The sequence below is a fragment of the Tenrec ecaudatus genome, chromosome 3 (assembly GCF_050624435.1).
Source record: "Tenrec ecaudatus isolate mTenEca1 chromosome 3, mTenEca1.hap1, whole genome shotgun sequence".
NCBI classification, from domain to species: domain Eukaryota; kingdom Metazoa; phylum Chordata; class Mammalia; order Afrosoricida; family Tenrecidae; genus Tenrec; species Tenrec ecaudatus.
Genome location: NC_134532.1, coordinates 106188509 through 106202845, shown reverse-complemented (window position 1 = coordinate 106202845; position 14337 = coordinate 106188509).

Here is a 14337-nt window from a genome sequence, read left to right as displayed (position 1 = left end):
ACATAAGTTTTGGGTTTCTCATCTAGGGTTCTGTTTCAAGCTCTCTTAGCAAAGTTGTATTATTTCCATAAAGTCCCAAGTTAAAGACCCTTGTATATCTTACTGTAAGAATCCTTTACAGATTCCTGTCTTAGGTTTATTTCAGCTTGGATATGTTAAACATTACAAAGACTCTTTTCTACTTAGGAAATCTTGTTTTTGTTGTTAAATCAAAACCAACTTAGCTGCCATCAAGTCAAGGCTAACCTTTAGTGACCCGCTGTGGGTTTCTGAGACCGTGGTTACTTAACAGAGGTGAGTAGAAAGCCCAGTCTTTCTTCCTCAGAGTTCTGGTGCTTTTGAACTGCTGACCATGAAGAACTCAGCCCAACTTGGAACCATTACACCGCCAGGGCTCCTGTTTTGTCATTGTTGTTAGGTGCTTTCAAGTTGATTCAGGCTAATTGACTGGAACTACCCCATACAGATGCTCAGACTGTACTCTTATGGATTACTACTTAACTGTCAGCTTGTCCTACTGTGGTTTTCTATGTGTTGCTGGAAACTATATAAGTGATATTTCAAATGCTAGTTAGGTCATCCGAGGGAAGAAGTTTCAGCAGAGCTTCTCCATTAACAAAAGAATACCAGGAAGGAATAGGCTACCCATGTCTGAAGAATTAGCTACCTGAAACTTTATGAATAGCAGCAAAACATTGTTAAATAGATACTCAGCTTGGAAGATTAGATACTCAGCTTGGAAAGCGCTCAAAGCACGATTGAGGAAGAGTTGCCTTCTCAAAATAGTGGACTAGAGGAGCGTTAATGGATTAAAGCTTTCAGGACCTTCATTTGCTTCTGGGGAAAGACTTGAAAAGAAACATCTGCAAACATCTCTTAATACTTGAAGTTGGCATGTACAAAGTATGAATCATGAACGAAGTAAGCATGAAAATGAGGTAATGGTACGGACGACATGTGTGAACTCAGGCTACACAGGGAGAGGAAGAATCCAATTCCACATCTGCCCAAGGATCATTCTTTTGGAAGAGAGGACAAAGATGTCTCTACTCTTCAGCTTTCTTGACCCTGCTCTGAAGCCAACCTTTCCTCCCATGGCATTCTCTACTCTAAACTGGGTTTGACAATATATCATAATGCTCACATAAATTACGTAGACAAGACTCCCAATTATGAGGGTTTATTAAGGAAGTTAATAGGTAGTATCAAGACAAGATCAGAAAACATATAGGATACAGTCCTTCAGATCATAATGTCTCTTCTCAGCCACGCAGGCAGGCATGTCTCTGGTTCTTAGCCACACCGATCCTTGGCCTCTTCCCTACTCCAGCAAGTGTTGCTCAAAGGGAAGCAAGCATCCTGTCCAGATGCACTCAGTTTTACTTATTCGGTGTGCTGGAAAGCCTAACAAACGGTCTCGGCAAAATGCATCGGCTCTACTGGTCTTGTTGCATCATGTGGTGACTCTGTTACTGCAGATAGAGATCTCAAATGTGATTCACTGGAAGCTCTTCTGTTTTGATGATCTCAGCCTTCACCTGTTCCTGCTTCTGAGATTGATTATTTTATACCAATGGCTGAGCAAAACTGACTAATCCACTCTATTAGAGTTTGTTCCATGCTATTTGCATAGTCCCATTCAATAATTTGGTAGTTACAATAATGAGGGGTTGCTATGAATAAGGATGGACTCATGGGAGTGGTTTTGTTTTTTATCATTGTTTTTATATTTGTTACTGGAGCACTTGATGGCATAGCAATTGTCTACTGGACTTTGGCCCACAAAATCCACAGCTCAAAACCTCCAGCCACTCCTCGAGAGAAAGATGTGGTTTTCTAGTCCCATAAATAGTTGCAGTCTTGGAAACTCATAAGAGCTGTTCAACCCTGCCCTATCTGGTGACGATGAATAGGCATTGACTCAATATTGGGCAATGAGTTTGGTTTGGTTATTAACAAATATACTGTTCAATAAAACACACCCAAATCCAGTGGCTTTAAGCACAAACCACCTATAGCTCTGAGCATCTGTTGAGCCAGGTTTGCTACAAGGATCGCCCATCCTTTCCTTAGATCACGTGCTCCATGGCTGGAGCACAGGAGAGCAAGTCCAAGCAAGCAGGCACATATCAAGACTTAGTTTATCTACATGCATCCCATGGATGAGTGCAAATGATATGACCAAACCCAGCTTAAAATAGTAGGAAATACTCCTCCATGTTGTGTTCTTTGGAGTCAACTCAGAGTCTGAATTTTAAACTCTTAGAAACCCTATAGGACATGATAGAACTGCCCCATATGGTTTTTCTTTTCTTTCTTTCTTTTTTTTTTTTTTAGCATGTAGTAATCTTATGGGTAAAGATCACTAGATCTTTATTCTGTAGAGCTGCTTGCAGATTCAAAGCACTGACCAGGTCTCTTTTCCTTTCAGGATGAGAATATGGCAGAGTTGTAGATACAGGAAGAAATGAAGAATCTGGGTCAAGAATTTAAGCAACTGTTAGGTTTCTGAATTGGGATATCTCTATCTTGCTTTGTAGTGCTGAAAGAATTCATGTGGCAGAAGCATGTTTGTAAAACAAGTGATTTATATGATGAAAAGGGAAGTTTCGGGTATTTTGTGCATATTATTAGCTCTTCAGGTCTATCTAGATAAGATAGGCTGGATAAACAGTATGGAGGAGAAAACAATGGGACCAACAGTTTAGGAGGGACATGGGAGAGGGGGAGGTGGGGGAAAAGAAGTGATGTTAACAAACCCAGGGCTAAGGGAACAATGAGTGATCTAAAATCGGTGGCGAGGAGGGTGTAAAAGGCCTGGTGGAGCTTGATCAAGGCTAATGTAACCAAGAGGAAATACTGAAAGCCAAGTGAAGGCTGAGCATGATACTGGGACAAGAGAAAAGTAAAAGTAAATAGAGGAAAGAACCAGGAAGCAAAGGACATTTATAGAGGTCTAAATATAGGTATGTACATATGTAAATAAATTTATATGTGATGATGGGGAAATAGATCTATATGCATATATTAATAGGCTTAGATTAAGGTAGCAGATGGACATTGGGCCTCCACTCAAGTACTCCCCCAATGCAAGAACACTTTGTTCTACTAAACTGGCATTCCGTGATGCTCACCTTCCCAACGTGATCCGTTAAGACAAAGCAGGTGCATAAGCAAATGTGGTGAAGAAAGCTGATGGTGCTCAGCTATGAAAAGATATAGTATCTGTGGTCTTAAAGACTTTAAGGTAAATAAGCGGCCATCTAACTCAGAAGCAACAAAGTCCACATGGAAGAAGCGCACACGCCTGTACGATCACAAGGTGTTGAAGGGATCCGAAATGAGGCAACAAAGAACAAGAAAATCATATCATTGTGAATGATGGGGAGTGTAGATTGCGGACTCAAAGCCTGTATGTAGGCAACTGAGCATTCCCTTACAGAAGGGTTACGGGGAGGAGACAAGCCAGTCAGGGTGCAGTGTAGCAACGATGAAACATACAACTTCCCTCTAGTTCTTAAATGTTCCTCCCCCCCCACCATCATTATCCCAATTCTACCTTATAAATCCAGCTAGACCAGAGGGTGTACACTGGTACAGACAGGAACTGAAAACACAGGGAATCCAGGACAGATGATCCCTTCACGACCAGTGGTGAGAGTGGCAATAACAGGAGGGTGCAGAGAAGGTAAGGTAGAGAAGGGGAACTGATTACAGGATCTACATATAATCTCCTCCTTGGGGGACAGACAACAGAAAAGTGGATGAAGGAGATGTAGGACAGGGTATGACATGATAAATAATAATTATTTATAAATTATCAAAGGTTTGTCAGGGGGTGCTGGAGAGGGAGGGAAAATGAGGAGCTGATATCAAGGGCTCAAGTAGAAAGCAAATGCTTTGAGAATGATGATGGCAAGAAATATACAAATGTGCTTGACACAATGGATGGATGTACGGATTGTGATAAGAGTTGCATGAGTTCCCAATAAAATTAATTATAGAAAAAAATACACACTGTTTCAGGAAAATGTACAAGGCTGCATGGGAACTGTGCAGGTGTTTGTGGCTGAATGTGAAAAAACCACGTGGAAAGAATACAGGAAGAGGAGCACAAATGCTGATCCCTGTGGAACCAGGAAATCACAGAGGCCAAGAGGGTGGCCTGAGTGGGAGCTCAGGCCCTCAGCGTATGTGGTCCTGCACCCGGGAGGGATTGCCACCCTCCTCCTGCTGAGCACACTTGAAAGAGAGGGGTGGCCTGCTTGTGGACTGCTTTTACCTCCACTGGCAAGGGAGACATGGTTGAGGGTGTTGCTTGGCCTTATTGACTGAATGGAAGGGCACCTGGGTGATCTCATGGGTCTAGATTGAGGCTAGGTTTGGTTTCACCTCCACTTAGATGGTCTTAGTCTGAGCATGCTCAGCTTGGATATTTCCATAGGTGTCTAATGGGTGCCTGATATCTTTCCAACCCCTTTGTTGTGACCCAATGCCGATATTGAGATAATCCATCTTAGTCCTTAATCTGCCTACCTAGCACAGTTATTTGAGAAATTAAATGGATAATTGAAAAGTGCAAAAGCAATATATATATATATATACTTGAGATTCGTGTTATAATTATTCCTTGTAAACTTACCTTATTGTCATTTTAATTGAATTATCAATTTAATAAGATAGGAACATAACATTTTCTAGCATTACAAAGAAGAGTCACCAGATAGCCCCACTAGCATCAGATATTAGAAAATATTATTGAACAATAGTAATTAAATGCTGATTAATGAAAAAAGTAAAGGATTTACTGGCTCTGGTGGTATAGGAAAACAATATATGGACATACATTTCTCAAAATGGAGGGTAAACCTTCAAAAATTATTTGTTTGTTAACTATGTTACCCTTCAGAAAAAATACATATATTACCCAAATTTTACACTACGTATCAAATGAAAAAAATCTAGTTAAAATAAGAGAACTCAGTGAAAACAAACACAAAGGCCAGCAGGAAAATCAGCTGTCTATGACATATTATATAAGAGTATGTGGGGGAATTATTTCCATTTTCACCTTTAAATGAAATAGACATATAGCCAAATGATTAATTCTAAAATACATATAACATCTTAATACCAGAAAATTTACCTGGGCAACAAGATATAGAGCTATACATTTCTAAAAATGATGTGCCAAAACCAAGATGCCAATGTTCAAGGAGACTGTTGAAAACCAGTTTGACCAGTTAAAATTCTTACTTGTGCCAAGATGATCAAAGGGTCAGAGTCTGTCGAGATTGGAGAGGATTTGTGAAGAGACATATGTTTTAAAAACACTGTTCACTTGCCCAGAGGAGACCTGCCTGGAAGGGGAGCTTCTGGCCTCCCAGGATTGATGTGGTATTGTTAGGTTTCTCAGGTGGGAAATACCTTGGTTCTTGGCTTTGCGCGAGAAAGTATTCACGCTGAAGCCTGGTTTGTGATCCAAGTGGGTTTTTATAAGGATGGACGAAGTTTCAGGTTTTACAGTCATGGAACATGGGAAACCTCATGGGACTGCACACTCACATGTGTTGGCCTGAGGCCAGAGGGAGAGACTGTGGGCATGGCTGAGCAAAAAGCAGATGAGCATCCCAAGGGAAAGAGGCTGGTGGTCTCCAGATTCTGGCTTTTAGAGCCTTTGGCTGGGAGATGTGGTCTACCGTACTGGTTGACTCCATTGACTAAACCCACCAGGCCCACCCAGGTGTACCACCTCCCTGGCTCAAGGGCCTGAATTTAGAACATGCCCCTTAGACATCCCTGCTTCTTGCTACCTAACAGCGTGTTGTCTGAGTAAGGTCTGAGAAAGCATCAAAACTAGCAGTCAATGGACCAGAGGAAGAAAGCACCTGACATGCTCCTCCTGAGTTTGTGATTTGAAAGTTTTCTGGGAACCCAATGGGGCTGGATGTGAATGGAAGCTGGCCCAATGAGGGGTAGCTCTCTGTCATGAGGAAGTGGCGCTCGAGAGGGGAGATGCATGCCCTCATGGCACGGGACTGCAGCAAAGAGATCATCAGAACTGTGAGCTTCCTATCAGAACAAGTCAGCTTTGAACACGGGCGTTGTTCCAGTCACGTGAGGACTCAATGGAGGCTGATCTCTCCCTTACTCATCCACTGTCTGTAGAGCAGGAGGAGTTGACCCACAAGCCAGAGAGAGAAAAAATAGAAATATTAAGTAGGATACCAGAGGAAAAAGTGGATTTTCATACCGAAGTAGTGCTGATCCAGAGAAGGGACCAAAGACATACTTTATGTAACGTTCTGTGATTTAATACTGCCTAAGTCTGCATTGAGATCAGCTTTTGTGAAGCAAGGCAACCTAAACTCTCTTCCGGAAGAGTGGAGCAATAGTTTATCCCACAAAATTTCAAGGCACATCGGGAAATAAAAACAAAATCGCTTGAATCTACCAGTTTGGTTTGTTTAGGGATATGGCTGAGGTGGAGTCAATAGATCCAAATCTAGCCATAAGTCTTGATGAGTTGTATTATAATTCTGGACTTTGTGCTTGTGGTTAAAATCCCATTTGGGATCAAGGTCTCTGCTATGCTAATGGGCAGGATGAAGTTTCCCCTTTAGTAGAGGGTGTGAACCAAGTCACACCCTTTGTTTCTGTAGGGATGTGGTTTGTTGCGAGAAGAAACTAGGGCTCCATCAAAGCCATTCTTCTGTGGGTAAGAGTCACCTCACCTCAGAAGAAAGAACTCAGAGAAATCCCAGGGCCATCAGAAGAAGGGCACTCTCAAAATTTCTTTCTTTTTATTTTAAAAATTATTTTATTGGGGGCTCATACGACTCTTATCACAATCCATACATCCATGCATGGTGTCAAGCACTTTTGTACATTTGTTTCCATCATCATTCTCAAAACATTTGCTTTCCACTTGAGCCCTTGGTATCAGCTCCTCATTTTCCCCCTCCCTCCCCGCTCTCCCCTCTCCCATGAACCTCTGATAATTTATAAATTATTAGTATTTTGTCATATCTTACACCATCCAAGGTCTCCCTTCACCCACTTCTCTGCTCTCCGTACCCCAGGGAGGAGGTTATATGCTGATCCTTGTGATCTGTTCCCCCTTTCTTCCTCACCTTCTCTCTACCCCCCAGTATCACCACTCTCACCACTGGTCCTGAGATGTTCATCTGTCCTGGATTCCCTGTATGTCTGGTTCCTATCTGTACCAGTGTACATCCTCCGGTTGAGCTGGATTTGTAAGGTATAATTGGGATCATGATAGTGGGGGTGGGGAAGAACTATTCAAGAACGAGAGGAAAATTGTATGTTTCATCATTGCTACACTGCACCCTGACTGGCTTGTCTCCTCCTCATGACCCTTCTGCAAGGGGATGTCCAGTTTCCCACAGATCGGTCCTGAGTCCCACTCGGCACTCCCTCTCATTATAATGCTATGATTTTTTTTTTTTTGGTCTTTGATACCTGATCCCTTCAATGCCACATGATCTCACAGGCTACATGTGAGCTTTGTTGTTTCTCAGGTAGATGGAAGCTTGTTTATCTTCAAGCCTTTAAGACCCCAGACCCTATATCTTTTGATAGCTGAGCCCCATCAGCTTTCTTCACCACATTTGCTTGTGCACCCACTTTGTCTTCAGCAATCATGTTGGGATAGGCTGGTGTGCTTCTTCCATGTGGTTTTTGTTGTTTCTCAGCTAGATGGCCACTTGTTTATCTTCAGGCCTTTGAAATCCCAGATGCTATGTCTTTTCTGAAGTAGCTGAGGCCTGGGCCAGAAGCATCAGAGGTTGAGGTACAGAGTCCATGGGACAGAGCAAAGAAGCCAGATCCAAACCAAAGGCCAAGGTCTGGAGCCTGTTGGCTAGTCAGAAACTGGTAAGGGGAAAAGAAATGATAAAGGGAAGAAAACAGTCTTAAACAACAAAGATTCCACAAATACCTCTCCAGCACAAAGATGCCTGGAGAGCAGGAAAAAAACACATTTCCTTATCAATCTCCTTTGATAAAACCAGAGATATCAGAGATAAGAAAATGTCTGGGGGAAACAAACAGGATGTTCATACAACCCCCACAAAGACTGAATAGACTTTGGCGTGGGGTGGGGGGGATGGGGGGGAGAGGGGGGGTGTCTGAAACAGGAGTACAGCATGAAGTCTGGGGTTCTGGGGTGCCAGAACATGCACTCCTAAAAGGAGGAGGGACACTTCAGAAGAGCAGCCAATAGCAGAAGACACACCACAAAGCTAGTCTGGTGAGAAGCCCACCATTCACAGAATATAAGGCCCAGTTTTATGTCTTTCCAGGCATTTTAGACTAGCTAAGGGACCTTTGGACTTAGGACTTCTTTCCCAAAATAACTCCCTTCACTAAATGTACTCTTTCAGTTCAAACTTTCTCTGACTCTTATCTGAATTGTGTCCCCCGCCTGAAATCTTTCTTGCAAGCAGGACACGAACTGGGGAGCCTCCTCCTGGTAACACCAGGATCAACTAGAGTGCAGTGGGAGGGATTATTTGTGTCAAAATAGTAAAGAAAGATGGAGGATGTCATGTGGCTTTCTGACGTCACTGCTGATGTCAGGTGGCTCTTGATTCAGAAAGAATACCAGAAAAATGTTTAGTTGTGCTTCATCGACTATGCAAAGGCCTTCAACTGAGTGGATCAGAACACACTCCGGATCGCCTTGAGAAGAATGGGAATACCAGAACACATAATTATACTCATGTAGAACCGATACGTGGAGTCAGAGGCGGTTGGGTAAACAGAACAAGGGAATAACATGGGTTTATATGGATTAAAATCAGGAAAGGTGTGTGGCAGGGATTTATCCTCACACCATACTTAGCCAATCTATATGCTGAGTAAATCATCAGAGAAGCTAAACTCTGAAAAAGCATGTGGTATCGGGATTGCAGGGATTGCTAATTACCAACCTGCACTGTGCAGGTTGCTGGCTGAAAGGGAGGAGGACTTGAGCATTTGTTGCTGACAATCAAGGATTTGACCCTTCATTAGGGCTTACAGCTCATTGTACAGAAAACCCAAATCCTCACAACTGGTAACATGATGATAAATGGAGGAAAGATTGAAGTTGTCAAGGATTTTATCTTCCTTGGCTCCACCATCAATGCTCATGGAAGCAGCAGTCAAAAGCCCAAAGGATTCATTACATTGGGTAAATCTACTGCACAAGACTTCTTTAAAGTGTTTGTTTAGAACAAGGAGGTTATTTTGAAAACTAAGCTGCACCTGACCCACGCCAGAGCATTTTCAATCGCCTTGTATGAATGTGAAAGTTGGACAGTGAACAGGGTGGACTTAAGAGGAATTGATTTGTTGGAATTTTGGTACTACAAAAGAATAATGAAAGTACCATGGACCTTAAAAATAAACAACAAATTCGTCTTGGAAGAAATACAGCCAGAATTCTCCTTAGAGCAGCGATTCTCAACATGTAGGTCGCAACGCTTTGGGGGTCAAAGGACCCTTTCACAGGGGTCGGCAATTCTTAACAGTAGTGAAATGACAGTTATGAAGTAGCAAAGAAAATAAGTTTATGATTGGGGGGTCACCACAACACAAGAAACTGTATTAAAGGGTCGCGGCATCAGGAGGGTTGAGAGCCACTGCCTTAGAGAATGGTGAGACTTCATGATGCTACGGACTTGGAGATGTTGTAAGGAGAGCCCAGTCCTCGGAGAAGGATGTCATTCTTGGTAAATAGAGGGACAGTGAAAAAGGAAGACCTCAACTTGTGACCCCCAGGCTTGGCACGCCATCACTAGTGGGAGGCACGCCTTCACAGTCCAAGGTAAGAGGCATGCCTCAGTACACATTTTCAGGAACGAAGATTCTCCACAGCACATCTACCCCCCCCCCATAAATCCTAATATGCAGCTGTCTCCCCCAAATCATTGCTCCCTTTGTCCCCAAAGAGTGTTTTGCACCTCTGGTCTCTTGCATGCCTGACACTCCCTGTGACTATCCCCCTGGAGGGCATGGAATAATCAAGATCAGTACATTGCCCATTTGTTTGATGTGTATGTATAACAAGAGGCTTGCATGCCTCAAGAACGATAAAAACCTGTTGTTGAATAAACTCGGGGCTGTTCACCCACCTCTCCCGAGAATGGGTCCAGTCTCCCTGCCCTGCTTTCTGTCTTCTTTTGTTGAGCACATCACTCCACAGGACTGTTTCACTGTGGAGCTGGACCCCACAGTTACCAGTGTTAAAGAACTCAGAGATTATATGGAATTAATTAAAATGCATAAGAAAAGAAATTTGATCTTGAATAATAAATATTTTTAAAATATGGGCATACTTTTCTCTAAAGGTAAAAGTGTAAAAACCAATAGAAATATGTATCTTGTTAGTAATGAAAAGACCTTGAAATAAAACAAGCTTGTCCTACATTTTTGCATAATTGAATTATTAAAGGGAGTTGTATGTAATTTGGGTGAGATTTGGATGAAACTGCTACTCTGGTGAGAGCATGGGTTTGTTTGCTATGTCACATTCCTTTGTAGTTGATACCATATGTACATATCATGCATCATACAAATATACAGACATGACGTCAGTAAATCATCTTTTGTCCCTAGTGGGGAAAACAACAGAACAAAAAAGATACGTGTGTGCAGAGGTCATGAAGGAGTCATCATTAAATTAACTTAAAAACGGATGAATAAAATTAGGAAGCAGTGACTTGATGCCATTCTATGAGCATTAGATGTGGTAATTATGAATATCATAAAGAAACATAAACATAATTCCATAAAAACATAATATAGAATTGAAATAAGAAAATAAACACTAGAATTACATCTCTCTGTAGTGTCTATTGTGGGGGGAGGTCAGACGCTTACAGACATCCTCCCCAGGGTAGTTAGTCACCAGACTACAGGGTAGGCCTCACTCCCTGCTGTGGGGGACAATAAACTATTTCTCCCCGAGGCATGAGACCAAGCGTCCACACCCTACCAATTATGGTCTCTATCAGTTGAGTCAGGGAACAGGCCAAACTGGCTCTGTGACATCCAAAGTTAAGTTGCCATCCTATATCTAGGATCCGCCCATCTTGTCACATGTATGCCCACAATCCCTTCTCTCTCTGTTGCATGTATGTCCCTAGACCACCCCCTCTCATTACTGTATTATTACCTACAGCACAACCCCTTTCTGTGATATTTGTACTCACCTGTAATTAGGGGGCTTGCCGGTCCCCAGAGATAAAAAAAGCCTGGGCTAGCATTAAAGATCTCTTTCTCCCTCCACGTGGACCACCAAGCGGGGCTGAGGTGAGCATGCTACCATGAATCGTGTCTGACTCCATTCATTTCAGTACTTCTCTTCTAACTCTCATGCTCTCTATAACTTTACTATGATCTTTACTTATTGTCGCTGTACAATTGTACCTAGCGGACCCATAACGATGTGTTAGGGGCTGGCTTCCCCTGACAGTCTATGAAATCCTGGTGTATCAGTAGGTTAAGTGTTGGATTGCTAAATGCAAAGTCTGCAATGTAAATCCACCAGCCGTTTTCAAGAGGAAGATGAGGCTGTCTGCTCCAGTAGAGATTTATAGTCTCAGAATCCCTGTCGAGCAGTTCTCCTTTCTCCCATTGGGTGTCTGTAAGTTGGTAGTGACTCTATGGAAGTGGGTTTGGTGTGGTTATAAAGTTTTCTCTCTCTCGCTCTAAGATAACATTTTAAGTAGCTCTGACCCAGAGTTCCATGCGCAGATCTCTTTCTTTTCTCTCCTAAGGGAGGAGCAGCCACGCAGCCATTTCTGCTCACTGGACCAAGGGAGAAGAGCAGCAGCTCATTTGGGGAAGCTGTGAACAGTTTTGACATGCGATCTGTGTGTCTAATTACATGAATCTAAGGCCCTTGAGGAACAGTAGCAGAGACAGAAAGGATTGAATGAGTCATGTTTTAGGAGCCAGGGACTGGTTAATGTAAGCTATCAATTGATAATATGGAACTGTGACAAGTCTGGGAATTCTAATCTTGATTTAGACTTCTAGATAATTTTCATAGTTAATATACCTTCTCCTAAAATTATACCCTTTGTTCATTTTTTCTTATTAATAAAAAGAGAATGCAGGATTTCAAGGGTGGAAACCATTTGGAGAATCGATTTCTGAACCCGAGGTCTGAGTTCAAACAGAAGTCCCAAGAGGATTTTGTTATAGAGGATAGGAAGTTAGAACTCTGCTTTGTTTTAATTGTTCATTAGCTTTAAACATGATCAAATATTGGCCTTTATGGTAGATAAAAACCACACCCATGCCCCCTGCCATCACGCTTAGTCTGACTCATAGGATTTCTGAGAATGTAAGTCTTTACAGGAGCCTCAGCTATCTCTTAAGCAGCTGGTAGATTTGAACTGCCAGCCTGTAGTTTGCAGCCCAAAGCTGATTTCCCAGCACCGCCCAAAGCACTCTTATTAATTGTAATTTTGTCAGTAGATGATCACTTCTCTTATTAACTTGGAGAGAGGTAGATCCTTCCACTCTTCTGGCACTTAGTTCAATGCCCTCTTCCCAAACCTTCTCAATTTTAAAGGTAAGCTACTTTGCCATTATCCTACTGCTCCAGACTAAGGGTCAAAGGCATTGGCTTGCTTTATTCCCAGTCATTCTTCTAGATATTAGAGATAGTTACACGAGGCGATCACATAACATGAGCTCTGCCTCCATAGAGCTCATTACAGTGCACTGCTAAGGCTGATGTTGGATGATTAGTTATAGTTGTGATGCGTGCTGTGAGGATCACGTATCATCCTTCTATGAAACTTTGTAGCAGGAATCCTAAAGTAATGTAGGAGCAACCAGTTCTGAAATGTAAGTAAATACCTCAACTTCTTTTGGTTACTTTGGTTATTGCTTGATTTCATGCCATTCCATTTCATCTGCATCTTCCCTGATGTTTACTAATAGGGTTAATCCTTTGGATTGATTCACTCTTAAATTTCCTCCTAGAACCAAACTTCCCCCATGACATTGTTTTGAAGCCCTAAGTCATTGGTGTTGGCTCTCTCTCCCTAAAGATGAGCTCACAGGCTACTTAGTTTAAAGACTGCGGGCAAGCTGCTGTAAGCTTCAGAGGGTTTTGTTTTGTTCTTCTTTCTTTTTTATGAAAAAATATAAATTGGAAGCAATGAGCTCTATCTTATAAGACTACTGAGAAGATTACAAATGGATAACACATGTGCTAGGCCAGCAGAGCTAAACACAGTTGTTTCTTATGTGCTTGGCAAAAGTTAATGGTGTGACAATGCAAAGAACAGCATTCTCATCGTTCCAATTGTGCACTTAGTTTTGGGGAACCCATAACGTTGGAATAGAAGCTATTTCTAGGGGTTTTGAGTGGAGTCAAAAGTAAAATTGAAACTAGAAATAAACCTCAGTTATCCGCACTGGTGGTAGTGGTTATTGTCAGGTGCTGTGCAGCAGGCTCCCACTCAAAGCGACCCTACAGACAACAGAAGGAAACACTGCCCCGGCCCCGCCTGGGGCATCCTCTCGGGGGATCTGGTGTTAGACCACTTCGCATCTAGAGTGTCAGTCCATATCCTTGAGAGCATCTTCCAAGCATGATATCATTTTCCAGGGATTCATATCTCCAGATATTTGGCCAAAGTAAATAAGGTTAAATGTTACCATCCTTGCTTCTAAGGAGAATCCTGATTATATTTTGTCCAAGACAGATTTTTTTTATTCTCCTGAAAATCCATGGGATATTCAATATTTTTCAACAACACCTTTATCCCAAGGTATTTGTTCTTCTCCAGTCATCCTTACTCATTATTTGGCGTCCAAGTGCATATGAAACCATTGAAAACAACATGGCTCGCATCAGGTGCACCCTAGCCCTCAAAGGGACACGTAAGCTTCCCCCCCTCCCGCCCTTGACATGTGTAAACACCAAACCCAAACCCACCGATTCAAATTCTGAATCACAGTAACCTTATAAGAAAGAGTAGGGCTTCCCATAGTGTTTTTGTGGTTGTCACATTTTACAAAAGCAGAAAACCACAATTTTCTCCCCCAAGATCCTGGTGGGTTTGTGTAACTGGGGATCTTTCCATAGGCACCCCAAAATCCACTTACTGTCATTGAGTTAATGCCAGCACTTAGCAACCCTACAGGACTGGGTAGAACTGCCCTGTGAGTTTCTGAAATTCTAACACTTTCTACTGAGGAGCAGCTGATGGATTTGAACCGCTGATTTTGCAGTTAGAGCCCAACACGTAGCAACTAAGCACTCCACATGCGGGGTTGCTGGTTGTCTAGGGAAAGGGTATTTTCAAG